This window comes from Syngnathus scovelli, chromosome 3 (genome assembly GCF_024217435.2).
Source record: "Syngnathus scovelli strain Florida chromosome 3, RoL_Ssco_1.2, whole genome shotgun sequence".
NCBI classification, from domain to species: Eukaryota; Metazoa; Chordata; class Actinopteri; order Syngnathiformes; family Syngnathidae; genus Syngnathus; species Syngnathus scovelli.
Genome location: NC_090849.1, coordinates 18,592,820 through 18,608,328, shown reverse-complemented (window position 1 = coordinate 18,608,328; position 15,509 = coordinate 18,592,820). Strand labels below are relative to the sequence as shown.

Sequence of the window (15,509 nt, the reverse complement as noted above, 5' to 3'; positions counted from 1 at the left end):
TTTGTTGGTTTTAGATCTTCATTTTGAATTTCACTTTCATTGTCAAATTTCATTAGGTGAATGATTTGAGATATGATTCAAGTTTTATCTCAGGGTTTTGTAGGAACTTCCCAGTTTTGCTCTAATATAGTATAAACTTGGTGTTGAAACCAGATTCTAGCATGGAGTACAAACTCGACAAGAAGGTCAGGGTTGAGATTCAAACTTAAAAAATGCTGCCATTTAGGGAATGGTGAACGGGGAAAAAAATATTGGCCACTTGGATGATCTGAGAACACAATGTGAAATAGTTGAACGTAAATTGATCAGGAGCAGGAGAGTCCAATGTCCTATTTCTGGGCAGAGGTGCGCACACTGATCTGTCTACTGTCACCACACGCACTGCAGAATGCTGCTGCTGTCAACTCTGCCAAAGTACAGTGTGACTCCTAAACTATTCCATAACAGGACATTTTGAAATGGTTGCAAAATATTACAGAAATGTCGTATCCTACTTTCCAGTAACTAAATGGAATAACCTTTTACAAAGTTTTAGGAGCTTAAAGACAGATGGAAGGCTGGCAATAGGATCACAAAGCTACCAAACAGGAGTGACTTTTGTGGTTTTTGAGAGAGCCTGTTATTTTTCAAATGCCAGTCACGACCACCATGTTAACGGAAAAGAAGGGAAAAAGGTTTCTCCATATACTTTATTTTGTTAGAAGCGTGACATGACTTGCACACCAGTGATGAGCCAAAGTGTGATACACGGGCTCCCTCTAGCGGCGCCTGAAAACTCAGAATTTGAAAAAAGTTCAAAACTGCATACTAGTATCGTGCCCCAAAACCTTTTGAATTAAAAGTGCAGTTCAGTTTTATTTAACTTCAAATAGAATACATTTTTAATTCATTTTTGCGAATTGTTAGTTGTCGATGTAGTTATTTTTTTCACTTATGTATATGCAATCTATTTCATCAACTCGGAACCTTAATTCTAATGCCAACCCTCAAGAGTTTGCCTCTTGCGTCTATGACTGTTTATACCATCACGAGTAGGTGGAGATTTCCGTGCCTTGATCTGATTTGGTTCGAGGAAAAAAAAAATCTGCGTCAGTTCACAATTGCCGATTCGAGCATGTGCGGGTGGGTGGTGACTGTAGGCTACGATGAAGTGGAAAATGAATGCGACCTCATCTTGAATCTTTCTTATGCCTACTCATAACATAATATTTAATCCGCAAAATGGAATATATCCTAGCAAGTCGTTATAGGGCTTTTCTACACTTTGATATTAAGGCACCCCAAAGGGTTTGACTGTCAAGTTGGACTTTCTCGACACTCTTTTTTTTCTCCTGTTTGTGCTTGCACTTTTCTCACTGTGACACGTTTGCACTTATAGCCAGTTAGCTCGATAATGGTGGTTTGTGGGAGACAGAAAACAAAACAAAACCACAAACCTCATTTGCCTTAAAGTAGAAAAACATTCCACAAACTGCAATTAAAATAAATGCTCTCGCCTTCTCACTTTCAACTTAGTGGAGGTCATTTTTAAACGGTCTATAGGCTAGTCTTATTACTTCTGCTTTAAAATACTCCAAATCCAAACTGATGCACAATTTGGACCGAGGGGTGTTTTTGTCACTTTTACTTTAACTTTGCGGAGCACCAAGTTTTCACACCTTACCCCACAGAGAACATCCCTCCTCGTTTCATTTTTGTGATGGCAATTGCCAACAGCTTCGCCGTTATCTCGTCGTGCACAGCACTGGAACAAATGTGATTTTCACAGGTTCTTATCTGCCTTGCAGCACTGTAACACATCTCCAAAGTCGACTTATTGATCAGTTTTTTCATCCCCTTTATAAAATAGAATTTTCCTCCATATCACTGAATTTGTTCCCCTCTGTTTTTCATTCATTCCTCACGCTACGATGAGTATTCCAACTGATTTATTCAGTGGATGTTTATTATGATGCAAAGATTCAAAATGGAGGAGCAGTGGAGCCTTTTGCATAGTATTTGCATAACCTTTCCACTTCCATGAGTTTATGAGCCTCGCAGTGGTCCTGCTTGCTTTGCTGATTCCATGTCTGCATTCCTCTTTGCCTCACTTCCCTGAGGGACTCGTCCGTCTCCTCTCCGGGCAGTATCCCCGCTCCCTTTTTTATTCCTGTTGGGAAACAGGATGTAGCGCTAGAATAGCTAGTTAAATAATGGCTATACTTACTGCTAAGCAAAGCGCCGAACAGCACTCAGCAACAAATTCAAATGATGTATACTTTAGTACACAGGTGTCAAATTCAAGGCCCGGGGGCCAGATACGGCCCGCCGCATCATTTTATGTGGCCCGTGAAGACAAATTGTGCATCAAATTTGTGTTGTTACTAGAATTGCAAATTGTCTTCACTTTTAATATCTTTTTTTTAAATATTTGACCAGTTTTTATTCGTCTGATTTGAAAACGAGTTATTTGTCAGTGTGTTTTGTAGCTTTTACTGTATATAATATGAGGTGCTCATACATTTATTTGGGTTGACAGTCATAATGGCCCTCCGAAAGAAGCTATGACTACAATGTGGCCCGTGAAAAAAATGAGTTTGACACCCCTGCTTTAGTAGAATGAAATTTGTCTTTGGACTTCAACCCTTGTGACTGCACTAACAGATAATCAATATTAGATTTCAAATGGACTTTTATTAGGGAATAAAGGAATATGTGGAATAGAGGCAGGTCGTCCCGATTTTCCCCTACGAGTGCGATCTGTTTGCTATGTAGCACTGCCACATGTGACCCAAATGCAAATCACCAATTGGCTGCATCTTATTCAATTCATACTATATAAACGAAAGCCAGTGTTTTGGTTTTCTCCTGTATGTTCTCTGGTGCAGAAAAGACATAGTTGGCTGATGGCTCACAGTGAGTGAAACGCCTTGGGCTAAACATGTTCCAGCCATGTAAGGAAAAAGGCTGAAGGACTAATATGATGTGATGACTAGTGACACTGTTACATAGGTGAATGTCTTTTTTTTTCTTGCAGTGTTAGTCTCTACGTGGCACGAGAAAACTCAAACACACAACTTGATCCCTAAGGACATTTTAAGGACTTTTTATACACTTATGGGAAAGTGACAAGAGCTTCATGTGGTCATTTTTTAGGTTACATTTTGTTCTTAGGGTCCAGATCAGGATATTTTCTTTCCGCAGCATATCAATGCCTGAGGGTACATTGATTTTACAGTGTGATAAATATCACATTGCCACATTTGACATTTTCCCAAAAATCATTTTAAATCAAATATTGATCTTAATGTTTGATAACTTCTCTTTCCTCATTTAGTGTGACTCTGAAGAAATATGACACAGGTTTGATGTCCAAAGGGTTTAGCTGTCTCATTCAATGCGCTTCACATAAAAGCAGATCGCTTTGGAAATGTCGCCGTTCTTACCATCGCACATAGTGGCCAGGAGTGTAACTCAATTTCTGGGAATTTTAAAAAGCAGCTGGAAAAGAAGCAGCTTTCTTTGCAGCTCTTGGCAGGACATAGTATGAAACAGCATGCTTGGAATTATGCTTCAAACTAAATTAAATTTCTTATCAGACCCTTTCAATTGTCCGAAGGCCATTCAAGAATACATAGTGGTAGCATTTAGGAGTTAAATGTTTTTTGGATTTCTCACAATATTTCCTTTTTTATTTTTCTGTTCTTAAAATTCTGTAGCAGGTCAGCTCCTATGGGCTATAGTTTCCCTGCCCCAGTTTAAAAAGATAAACTGTGTTTAAATTGGTTTTTATGTGCGTTTTTGTAAAGCTGTGCGCAGTTTGCAATTGAAAAAAACCCAACGTCATATTTTTTGCAGAACTAAAACTATTATCTGAAAAAATGCACCTATCTTATACTCTGTCTGACTCTGCAAGAGTAATGTAATTTCCAATGAGAAAAAAAAAGGTGTTTGCAAAAATTAATAATAAATGGAGTGTATTCAAAATTAATCACCACTTCTCCCAATTAAATCAATTGTTTGTCAATTACCTCATACGGTTTGTTCCACTCTCCAGCGCGGGGAGGAGGAGGCGGGGGGCCCGTCCGTAAGAGCCGCACTATTGGTGGAGGTGGGAAGCAGGAAACACTGTGACGTCACCAGGCCGCGCGGCTGGCAGCTCGTTGAGGAGAGTTCCCTCCTTCCTTCCATCACTCGAGAGCCTGAGCACAGTGAGCGGGCAGCAGGAGTGGGAGCATGGTTGTGATGATGCATGCATGTTTGTTTTGGTTCTAGCTGACTGGGACTACCAGAGAGGGGAGACACCAAACAAGGATCAATACATGTAAGTTTCTTTATGGATAATAACAATAGCTGTGATGATGAATGCTGTGAGAGTCCCCCCCCCCCCCCCCCACATTGTATATTACATTAGAATTCATTGAGTTAATGTGCTGTGAGATATGCGTAGGTAGCAGGAGGAGAGTGCTGCAAACTGCATTGCCTCACTTTGACTGAGGAGCTCAAGGACTTCATCCCCCTCCTCCTCGAAATCCCTGGTGTGACTTTCAGGGGTCGCGTCCCAAACTGTGCCGCAGATTCTCATAAACTTCACTAGGCGAACATAAACTCCACTACTTTTATTCTACGTCACGTGTTGCCACAACAAAGTCATGTCCTGTAAATGTACAAATGATAAAGAACATGAATTAGTGCAAAGTGACCTATTTTGACTTTTAGAAAACCTGACATATGGAAATGGAACATAAAAAGTTGCCCATTTGTAATTGTGTGTGTGTGCGTGTGTGTGCTTGCATGCATGTGTGTTGTAATCATTGGTACGGAATGGGTGTGTTTGCATGTGTCACACTTTCCCTTGTTCCACTGCCACATGCAGTTAAGATGATTTGCTTTGCAGAGCTACGCATTTCCCCGGTGGAAGTTTTGGCTCAACTGTCACAGGAGTCTAAATTGAAACCCAACACTAATGCAAAATGTATAAACAACACACACATAAGTGTCAAGCATATGGCAGCTAACCAGGTGGCGCAGCGAGCTGGGAAGCTAATGTAGCAGTTGAAATCTCAACTCGGTGCTCCTTCTTGCCAAACACAAAGTGATGTGGGAGTGATCACCTTCGGCTGAGAGGCAGAACAAACTAAATGGGAAGTAATTCCAATCATTATACATGTAGCAGCACTATACACAATTAACCTTCACATTTTATTTTTATTTTCTTGCAACTAGCCTATTTTGCAATAAGTCACAAAAGGCCAAAAGAAAAAAGTTTTGATGCTGGCTGAAATGAGGTTTAGTGAGGACCTACGCTAAAGTTCCGCTTGTGTCTTATACAATATTACTTAAAGAAAAAGCCACAACAGATTTTGTAACTTCAGGAGATCCCTAAATTCAATTGTTATATCTATATGTCGAGCGTTGCCATAACATCATTGGTAATGTCTATTTATTTTATCTTTATATAGAAAAACAAATAGCCCAAGTGAAATTCAAAATGCACGATTTAGAGTCTACAATAAAACTTTGGTTGCATGTTTTTAGGAACAAAAAATACACCCGCCGAGCCTCATGATCACATGTGGCTACATGCAAATAGTCATCCATGCCCCACATTCACGTCAAGGAATCAGTGAGTCCTTTGTCTCACCTGCACGTCATCGTCACGTCACAGAATTCACCATTTAATTATCAACATGGGAACGAGGGAGGGAGGTTGGGGGAAACATTGTCTCGCCTCTTTAACCTCTCAGTCAAGCATCTATTGTGCATAGCAAGACCCAATTGGGGCGTGCTGACTTAGCAATTTGTTGTTTTCACATCATCACGGCCAATGACGAGATGATGCATTGTAGCAGTTGTTTGTTTATATGAAGCACTTAGGGTAGGATGCATAGCAGAAAAAGTACATTACTCTCTTGCTGTCTTGTGTGCTTACTTTCCTACAGCAATAAATAACATAGGCCTAATCTGTAGACCTTTATTTAGCATTTCATGGACCAGCTACTCCAGTGCTGAGCCATTTTTGTCCCTTTATGGTTACCATAGGCTTACTTGTGTTTGTCAACGCAAAAGCTATGCTACATAGCAGGAAAACTCAGTGACCTGTAGAGCTCATTAGCTCCAATGAGTCCAGTAGTGAGCCTTCTTCTCTACCCAACTAGTTCCACCTAGTAGTAACAGAGCCTGATGACGCCTCCATAAATGCTGGGATGGCGAGACAGATGTGTGAAGTTTCACACTTCAGCCACTAGTATGTTGAAAGCGACTTTTTTTTTTTTCATACATCACGCCAGACCTCCAACTGATGTCATCATTTAATGATCCGATTGCAGGATGGCGACTCACTGCGTAACAGTACGAGTGGTTGTGGAAGTATTTCACCTTCGCTGGCTCATTAAAGTGCCTTCAGTTAATATAGAGCCAGATGCACCCTAAAACAGGGTACACACATACTAGAGCGGTAATCGATCTAAATTTGACCATTTTCCATCTCTTGCAATCCAAGTCAGCAAAAGCCGGATTGTCTGAGGACTCTAAACGATTGTGCTGTGGTGAGGTGTGTTGAGAGATTACCCCCCCCCATACTTCTTCTCCTTGGAATATAGCAGGCAATCATAAATTTGAAACCTATTGAATATCACCTTTTGTGTTTGGTTCAGCGCCCCCTGCTGTCAACTAAAATTGACATTAAAGTGCTGTAGAGCTTGCATCGCTTGCCGTTGTTCGTAAATGTGAGCTCCCGGGCATATTGGCGTCAATTTAAGTGGACTGCAGGGTGGTTGCTGCGTAAAATTGCAGTCTCCTTGGATGACTAAAAAACACATCACACGGTGTCTACGGTATTTACCGATAATTGGTACGGTACAGCAACCGGAGGTCAAGAAAATCTTCAATAATCAGGCCTTTGCTCAAATTCATCTACGTACATCACTTTTGATAAAGTGTGATGACAGCATTAGTTAAGTTCATGAATGAGTTTTACTCTTTCGAGTTGATTGGGAAAAACATCGGCCCTGCTTGCTTCAGTCCAATTGGAGCATTAAAGGAGCGTGAGCATCCCAACATCTGCCACACTTTCCGAACGATGAAAAGCAGCCGTGTACGTCACGTCTGCTCGTCTCCCCCTCAGTTCAACCACTTTGATCCGGAACACGTGGATGTGTGTAAATGTTTATCTGACTTTAGTTTATTCCAGATGGTCCTCCTTTCTGAAAGGAGTGCTTTTTAAAAGCCATGCTGAGAGGATGCACTGTGGTGCTTTGCAGAGGTGAAAGTTCAGGGGGTAATATTGCAGAAAATGAGGAGGGATGAGGTGGTGGTGGGGGGGGGGGGGGCGGTTTGCCTTGGTGCCAACAAAGTTAAATGTCACATATTTCCCTGAGCCACTCTTGCCATTTCATAATGGAGACTTAATGGAATATTATATAAGGTGCTTATTAAAGCATATTCATGACTGTAATAATAATCCTGTGTTTGTTTTTATTAGCGAGGCAGCGTATCCACACACATTTTTAGTTTCAGTACATTTTAATTGAATAGTTGGTTCCCATAACAACACCGAACATGTACCGATGCTATTTAGGGTCATTGTATAACATCTCAGTTGTATTTATTTTTTCTTCAAACATATCTCCTCAATGTATCATGTTAAGGACGCTCCCTGCATGCAGATCTTGGCGGTCACGATCCCAGTGATTAATGTGGCACGCCTCCAAGAAAATCTAAAGACTTGTGTGACTTTTGAACTCTTAAAGGAGGGTTCTCACTCTGTGCTTCCTTAAAAGGCAGCTGTGTACCTACACAGGTCATCATATATTAGCTCTTTTTTTTTTTTTTTTTTTTTTAGTCCAGGTCGAACAGAGTCCTGAATATATTGCAATTTGCTTTGCTGCATGGGGGGTCAAGGACATGTGCCAAACGGTCAACAGGTCCTGGATTTAGATCTTAGCTTGGCCTCAGGCTTCCTGTGTGGAATTTGCAAGTCTTGGTTTTCTCCAGCGACTTCCTACCACATTCTAAAAACATGCCAGTTAGGCCTACTGAAAACGCAGAATTCTCCACAGCTATTAAATGAACTTTGAATGGATGTCTCTATGTTGCCCACCGACTGACTGAGAAGATAGAATAGGCTCCCGCTCTCAGATGGACACAAGCTGTAGGAAATGACTAGACACATGGAATGAGTGTGGCCATAAAGCCAAGAAAAAGCAAAACAGACATTAATCCTTTGATTCATCTGAAGTGTATTAAGGTCATCATGGCTAACAGCAGTTGAAACTTTGGACTTCCACTGCCATGGATGAGTGGTTATGGATGTGGCATGTGGCTAAAGGTCCCCAGGTTGTTGTCTGACAACTTGAATTGGTTTGACGTTGTGTAAACTTGCAAGCCGATGATGATAGAGGATGTGTGTGGGAGGGTGTGTAACTGCGTGTGTGCGTATGTGCGCGTGTGCGTGACGACACAGTGTGACGCGGGACATCAGGAATGACCTCGCAGGGAAACGAGTGAGTGGAGGAAGCAGAGAAGCAGCTGTGTCCCAGTGCTCATCTTTTGTTTGCCTTTCTCCTCGTCCGCCTGGACGTCCTGCCATTGTGTTTGTTTGCCTGCGTCAAAAAAAGTAAAGTATCAAGCAAAAGGTTAAAAACACTAAAGACACTGTGGGGATTTGGGAATGGAAGGCGGGGGAATAGAGGGTGGGCTTGGATTTATGATATCTCGTGAGAATGATACGATGTGCTGCGGAGTACCGCACAACCGGAAGGTTGTTAAACAACTTTTGTTTTTTGTTCCGGAACCATGGAAAATTTTTCCATTACAACTGTTGACATTTTCACTGTTTTTTTGGACAATGTCACTCTCTTCTCTGGCCTTTGCAAATGAAATTCCCAAGGATCTCAACTCCTTTAAAAGGAAAAAGCTACAACAGTGATATATATAGTACATTAGTGACTATATTAAGAAAAAAAATCCAATATATTTAAGAAATAAATGTGACTATAGATAAACATAAATTAATATAGGCACATGCAAAAGTGCACAAAACAAACAAACAAACAAACAAACAAACAAACAAACAAACAAACAAACAAACAAACAAACAAACAAACAAACAAACAAACAGTAATGAATATAAGCTAAATAAGATATAAAGAAATACATAACAGACATAAATTAACCAATGGATAAAACCACAATAAAAAATACATATAAATGAATAAGCACTCCATGTAATAAAATAAAAAATAAATAAACTCCTTGTAGGCTGACCTATTCTTACTTTTACATTCTTCGTGTGATTCTCATTTCATTTTTGAGGAACACAGATATTTCACTTACTAAATTCACAAAAATGCACAAAATATTCATATAAAATAAAATAAATATATAAAATATTCTCAGCACGATGCAGGGCAGTTTTATGCCACAGCAGACATCCACAATAAATAAATACTTTCTTTAACGAATAGCTCTCTGACACACTTATCTTTGTAAGGGCGGATTTTTTCTACACTGTGCATATGCAAACGACTTTATTCGCTTGCAAAGTCATTGTTACAATTCCAATCAAAAGCGGCAATTGAATAAATTGAAAATGCACAAATGACGTGCGCCTCAAGGCATTAGCATTTATTTGTTTGGCTTACTTGAACTCGTATTAAGCTACAGAACGGTGAGCTGCACATGTGATAGCGAATCATCCTCAAACCCCCAGTTAAGGTCTGGATTGAACAGAAAGGGAGAAAAATGTCCACAGCTCTCTGCTGACATCTGCAGGTCTGATAGTGTAGTACAAGTTAAAGCAGAAAGTGTAAAGGCGCAGTCAAGTTTATTTGTATAGCCCTAAATCACAAGCAGTCTCAAAGGGCTTCACATAGACAAAAATTGACAATTATTCTCAAAGCATCCCCTGATCTTAAGCTCCCAAAAGGGCAAGGAAAAACTAAAAAAAACTAAAATAAAATAAAAAAATAGGTCGGTAACTTGATTGTAAATTGACCACCATGAGTCAATCCACTTCCACGTTGGCACAGTCAGGTTTCACAATACACATGGACCTCGAAAGGAGAAAACCTGCAAAGCTGCTTTAAATCTGGAAAAAGTAAGTCATAATCATCATTAATCCGCTTCCAAACAATTAAGATTAGCCAGTAGTGTTTTTTTACGCCTGACATCTGGATGTAGCCTTCAGGTCACTCAGTTAAATTAGCATATTAGTTATTTGTGCTTTTTGCCAGACAATTGTCCACCTAATGTGTTATCTTGCATTGTTTTGTCACTGTGTAGTGCAGGTTTCTGACCAAAATTAGTGTCATAATTACATTTCCCATAATGCAACTCTTGCCGTGCCACTTCCTACTCTGGTTGACGTGTAGGTCATCTGTCCTTATGTAGGAATGGATTCTGAACTGTCGATTGAAAAAAAAAAAAAGAAAAAAAAGAAAAAGGCCTTTATTGTAAACTTGCACGCAAACACATCAACAGACACTTGGCTTCTCATAACAACAACACAAGTCAACATATTAAACAACTAGCCCATTGCAGTACCGCAAATTAATTGTAGCCGGCGTGATACATATTGGATGACGTCAGTTTGGTAGGATCATTCCATTTTTGATTGTGGTATAAGGAGGATGTGTAGTGCAGGCTATGAGTCACTTCCTTTTGCTTATTATTTTGGAATATAAATTCCCAAAACATTTTTTAATTGAAGACAAACCTGTCCAAGGGCGTGAAACTGTGTGAAATGAAAGGTTGTATGTCGCCAGTGATTGATTCCCACTAAGCTGAAATCTCACATTTGCTGATGTCAGGCACGTCGGTAGAATTTTAAATTGTGCAAGCCTGTACGAGGAGTAATTTATCAATGCCTTAACTTTAATTTCACACACTTTCCACTCCACTCCCCCTTGTGATGACCCAATTTCACAGCACAAAAACCAAACAACAATATGAAGTACATGAGTCATACTTGACGCCGGGAGACAAGACATAAAACCCTCGGGGGAGGGGTTTCGGGAGCTGATTTACATTTCAAGTAAATATATTTCATCTCCCCTGTCCAATTGTTGTGAAATTGTTTCAAGGTGCGACAAAGGCCCAGTCGCATGTCAAGAGATGAATGGCGATGGAAATCCAGGCTGATATGTTAGCCATCACAAAGTAGTAATCCCACCTGCACCGACTGACATCTGTTGGTTCCACGGTTGTGTGTGTGATTGCATTTCATGAGCTGACAGGCCCTCGGTGCTTTGATTGTACTTGATTTATGTGGGGAGAGGCAGCAGGACTGGAAAGGACAGGACAAGGTCGTGCTAACCCAGCCGCCCAGGATCTGATCCTCTTCTGTGTCTCCCCGTAATAAAATATCATCCCACTGAGCTTTTAACTCATCTTTTCTTCTTTTTCTGGTACTGGCATGTTGAGTGTAGCACCACTTGGAGGAGCCACTGCTGCATTAGATGCTTCAAGGAGGTAAATCATTTATTTATTTATTTTGCTCTTCCCTACCAGGACATTCATTTTGGGTAATACTAATACATTTAGGCAAAATTGGAATGTATTTGAAGATCATTGTCAATTTCATATGGTGATTTATGATTTTATTTCGAATTCATTCATCCCACAGGAAATAGGCAATTCATTCCCGAGTTGAGCTGTCACCATCAAAAAGATGTTTTTCGCAGTATGGGGGATTTTAATCAACATGTCACCATACTTTACGGTAATATTTAAATAAAAAGATTACAGCGGCTAATAACGAATCTGAAAATCAGTAATGTGAGCAGCAGAACACAATTTGAACACTGTATAAAAAAATAATTGTTGTGATTAATAGTTGTATGAAAAAAAATGGATTAATTGCCCAGCCCTATTAAATAGATGTTGCATTATGGACTCATCCTGAATTGCACATTCCTTTCTTCTGTTTATTATAATCGTCAGCAGAAGTACATAATATTGAGCGGCCAGGACTGTGATGTGCTTTCCTCATTTCAAGTTAATGTCACCCATGAGCAAGATCGATGATGTGAATGGCTGAACTTGAATGTTGGTTCTTGATGCTTGCACAGATGCAGCTTCGCAAAAGCTCTTTTTGACAGGTGCTCCATTCTAGTAAATAAAAATCTAAGCTTGGATGTTTGTGACTGCAACGGGCGAACGCCCACGGATTTTTTTTTTTTTTTTTTTTAACCAATGGAACAAAAAAAAAATCCTCTTGATTACTATGGTGAGTGTGCAGCTTTGCTTTCAAAGGGAATAAAAGCATCAACAAGCTCATTTTTTCTGATTGGACAGCCATGATAAAAGACTAAGTTACTTTTGTGGGATTATTCAATAAGCAGCCTCGACATAGAGGAAAAAAGACATTTCACTGAGAAAACTGAAATCCAGAAGCCCCGTTAGACAGCCGTGACCTTCCTTGGCCGGGTGCACCCTTGTAGCCCAAACATTTTTTTTCCTGGGTTAATGTGATGAACTGTCACTGCACTTTTACTGATGGCGGAACATTCAACAGAGGACATATCAGTGGGGCAAAATGACATTCACAGAGGGCAGACTTGTAGCCAAGCTCTCTGAGTTCATCCAAAACATTCTTTTATTTTCTGTACAGCTTGTTCTTATTAGGGCTGAATGAATGCTAACCATCTAAAATGTCATTTTATGAAACTATTACAGTGGAACTTAAAAAATTGGTTCCACACAAATTTGGAGTCCAAGCAAAATGTTTACTGAACACGCAAATGAAATGATCATCGCTGAGCTAACCGTGTGGTAAATGACCACAAGAAAACAGAAACCACAATTAAACAATTTGTCACAATTAAACTGTAAACAAACGTATGTTTGTGCTCTCAGCTGCCATGTTTGAAAATTGTATTGACAAAAAAAAAAAAAAAAAAGCAGTTGGATTTCCATCCATTACACACTTAAACCACTGTGGACAACATGCTGGCCTTTTGCTCACTGACAGGCAAAGAAAAGTTCCCCGCGAGGGATGTGCAGCCTTTTGGAAACGAAAGAAACAAGTTAAGTTTGAGCTCAGACAGAAATCAACCTCCTGCGGTTGCGCTATCGGCACACGCTCCACATCTACTGATCATCCATCACGCACACAGAGGAGAGGAGTTCCCCACTAAAGCTCACACTCCCGGTCACAATATTAGGTACGGTTTTACAATCTAACACGGGGATGTCAAAGTCTGGTCCGTGGGCCAAATGTGGCCCGCAGTGCAATTATATTTGGCCCGCAAAGACAAATTGTGCATCGACTGTATGTGTCAATATAAAAATCGTGTCTTCACGTTTGAAAAATAGAGAGCAATTTTTATTACCATTCATCTTTTAAAATGTGGAACAGTTTTTTTTCTCTGATTTCAAAACTAATTTCTTGTGTAGTGTGCATAATATGAGACGTTCATAAATTTTTTTGGGGTTGACAGTCACAATGGCCCTCAGAAGGAAACCATGACTACGATGCAGCCTACGACAAAAATGAGTTTGACAGTCCTGATCTAACGGGTTCCGAAAACGAGCGATGATTTTTGCAAAGATAACGATGCTCACTTTTGATTGACACTCTGAGAGGTAACATCGAGGTTTCGTTTTTGTTCCCGGTTCACTTGTTTATTTACGTCCTCTATTCAGTTTTTGCAATGACAAGATGGTGTTTTTCAAGGATTGTTATTATGATGAGAAAGTTTTGTGCTGTTTAGAAACTTACATTTTTCACTCTTCGGATGACAATAATCGTCCCTAGTCTCCACTTTGCTGCAGCAGACCTTATTCTCCTCTCGAATAAAACCGTCACTGTGGCTGAACGTCTCCAGCCGGCGGGGCTGCTCCTATTTTACGAGCACTTGCTGCAGCACCCCTCAACCTCTTGAAATGAAATCTTCCTCCTAGCCGTCAGAAAACAGCTACTCTGTGAAGACCGAATCCCAAAAGGAGGCTCTGGGGCCAAATGTATAACAAACAAGCTTATTAAGTGAAGCAGACTGATATATTCAATGTAGTGTGATTAATGCAGGTTTCCGCAATAATATTTTGTTTGGCCTTGGGCTAGAAACCCACTGAGCGGCGAAGGTTTGTGAGTGTCTGCAAATGTAGTGAATGTTGATTATTCATCAAGGTCGCTAATGGTTGCAGACATTTGCCAGACATTCACCCACCAATAGGTTTAATTGGCACAAACAGTTTTTCTTATAGCCATGACATTTTGAACATGTGCAAAATTTGAGTCTGTGGTGCAATTTCTAGTCAGTTGTATTACAACCAATCATGGCTCAGCTTCAGAAAACTGGTCAGCCTGAAACTAAGACTTGGCTACTCTGTCATTTTCAGTTGATAGCAAGTGGCAAAATGGCGGCCCTCTTAAATGGGTGAATTTTACTGCTTAACTCTTATTCCACAAATGCAATAAAAATGTAAATGTATTTGGACTAGTGGAGGCACATACAACATATTGCAATGAAAATTTGGGGGTTGATTTGCCCTTTAATTAACCAAGGCATTTTAAAAATGAATCCACCGTGTCACTTTGTAAAGGTGCCCACCTTGGATTAAGAGAGCGAGAAATAGCTGAGCAGTGAAGTTATTTCTGTGAGAGACTTATTATGCAAGTGTGGTTTGCCGGAGTTCCCGACAGATGCAAAATGTCAGCGCTTTCAGGAGAAGATGTTCATTAGCATCTCTCGGCACGCTGAAGGCTCCACAGAGGAGCGGCGTCGACTGAAATGTAGGAATTAGTTTCCGTTTTCTAACCAAAGCATTGACAAAGCAACTGGCTTGTGGAGTCAAGTTTATATTTAGGATACTATAATGTTTAAAATAGATGTTGGGGTGAGGCAGTGCATAAATATTGTCAAATGAATTAACTTTTGTTATTGTCCATCAAAACTGAGCATTATAAACTGAGGTGAAGCACAAAATATGATGCACAAGGTTGTGCGGCATGAAATTAATATTCTTTTCTCATATTCCAGCTTTTTTCTCTGAATATTAACTTATTTTTCAAATCATTGTTACAATTTTGTTTTTGTAACTTTGCCTCTCAAAAAATATGGAAGCTTCTTTTTTTTATTTTGATAGTTATTATTTCCTCACATTCCAATATTACTGTTATAACAGTCTGACTTCATTCTTCTGATGTTACCATGGTAATGGTAGTCCATTTTTTTCTATGAAATATTTTTAAAAAATATTGAATAACGTAACACTTTTCTTCTTATTTTAGGAAAATTAGGACTTATTACTGCATTCAAAATGTTCTTGTTAAAACATCGGCTTTAAATCTAATCGTACAATTAATTTTTAATTATTGTCATAGCTTCATTCAGATGTTATTTCTGGAATGTTTATTTTTACAATATTTCCTTGTAGTATTTGGACTTTATTCTCGTATCCTCGCTTTCTCTTTCTCATGCATATCTTTTAATATTGACTTTATTACTACAATATTCAGACTTTATTGTTGTAGAAATTGCTACTTTTTTTCATTGCGAAATATGACATATTCACACAACCTCTTT

At 39.6% G+C, this 15,509-nt stretch overlaps 1 protein-coding gene across 1 annotated transcript in view; it reads left to right on the top strand.

The window, feature by feature from the left end:
- The first annotated feature begins 4,186 nt into the window (after positions 1 to 4,186).
- pde4d (phosphodiesterase 4D, cAMP-specific) overlaps positions 4,187 to 15,509 on the top strand; it is a 119,628-nt gene continuing 108,305 nt past the window's right edge. Inside the window, exons 1-2 of the mRNA XM_049763932.1 lie at positions 4,187 to 4,303; positions 11,409 to 11,451. The gene's annotated coding sequence lies outside the window, so the exon portion shown is untranslated. The remainder of the gene's footprint in view (positions 4,304 to 11,408; positions 11,452 to 15,509) is intronic.